We start from the raw sequence: 1,749 nt of genomic DNA on the forward strand, positions 1-1,749 counted from the left end.
ACGTGTGTTCATAAACAAAACACGCCCTATTGTTTTCTGTGATGGCAACGACATTCCGTCTGGCTTCTCTAACTAGAATGTTATAAACACCAGTATTGGTTGTGTACTCCATGTTTTATCACAAAGATGCTTCCTAGATACAACTTGTTTCATAAAAGTGAAGATTGTTTAAATTGAAACTTTCGTGTCCTTTTGATGACATTATCTGCCCTTCTTGGAGCGGTCCACACGCATGCGGTGCAGTTGTTAAGGTGGTCTGTGCCTAGTTCATGGGCTATATAGGCGTCACTGGCCGTATTCGAAGTTCTTTAGTTTAAAACAGTTTTGAGTAGTCCCTGAAAACTCGCATATGTATTGGTGTTCCAATACATACTTGGGGTGAAATTCTGTATCTCATCTGCCGCACTTTTTGAGTAAAGGTGATAAGAAGGTGATGAGGAGAAGCCCACACTGTGGACGCTGGCCCGAGTGCGAGAGTTATGCATCTCGAGTGCAGGTAGTGACCCCGAGACACCGTACGGCTGCGGCAGGGGTGCCGTGCTTACTGCCGACGCACTCATGGAGCCCACACTGTCAGGTGATCTACCTGGGACACCCGACACCGAATCTGTTGATAACGGGCTCAAAGAAGCAGCGTTTCAGGACAAAAAACTGCTTTTTTTTGTTCCAACAAGCGGGGTACAGGCTAATGTCATAGTATACGGTGAGAAGACATGTTATTATGGTTCCACTTAAAATTGCGCGTTGCTGGTACAATCAGATGCAACAATCTCATAGTAGCTGAAAGTAATGCGATGTGTTTTTTCACTTGTGCTTGCTCTTTTATTTTGCTAGAAATGCAAAAGCCAGTGTCAGCCTCATCCACTCAGTGAAATGTACTTGAGCATGCCTGGTTTCAATCAGTTCAACAACTTACAAGAACAGAAAAATAAAACTCCCACACAAAAGACACATAAAATGAGAAATTTATTCACCTGGCAGTTCATTTTGTGTAGTGACCAATTCTACTTGGCTTTAACTCTTTTGTTACTACGCCTAATTAAATTGCTGCCGAAGGATCGATGCTTCGAATAGTCGATTTAATTATGTTCACTAAGTTTGTCGTGCACCAGCACTTTAGAGTGGTTAGTCGTCCTAATAAGTATGAATTTGCTCCTTTTCGCAAGACAAGAGAGTTTTTTACAGAACTTTGCGTAAATTAGTGTACGTGTGTTCATAAACAAAGCACGCCCTATTGCTATTCTGTGATGGCAACGACATTCCGTCTGGCTTCTCTAACTAGAATGTTATAAACACCAGTATTGGTTGTGTACTCCATGTTTTTCACAAAGATGCTTCCTAGACACAACTTGTTTTATAAAAGTGAAGATTGTTTAATGTGAAACTTTCATGTCATTTCGATGACATTATCTGCCCTCCTTGGAGCGATCGACACGGATGCGGTGCAGTTGTTAAGGTGGTCTCTGCCTAGTTCATGGGCTATATAGGCGTCACTGGCCGTATTCGAAGTTCTTTAGTATAGAACCGTTTTGAGTAGTCCCTGAAAACTCGCATATGTATTGGTGTTCCCTTACATACATGGGGTGAAATTCTGTTTCTCACCTGCCGCACTTCTTGAGTAAAGATGACAAAAAGGTGATGAGGAGAAGCCCACACTGTGGACGCTGGCCCGAGTGCGAGAGTTATGCATCACGGGTGCAGGTAGTGACCCCGAGACACCGTACGGCTGCGGCAGGGGTGCCGTGCTTA

The sequence above is a fragment of the Rhipicephalus microplus genome, chromosome 4, assembly GCF_043290135.1.
Source record: "Rhipicephalus microplus isolate Deutch F79 chromosome 4, USDA_Rmic, whole genome shotgun sequence".
Taxonomy (NCBI): Eukaryota; Metazoa; Arthropoda; class Arachnida; order Ixodida; family Ixodidae; genus Rhipicephalus; species Rhipicephalus microplus.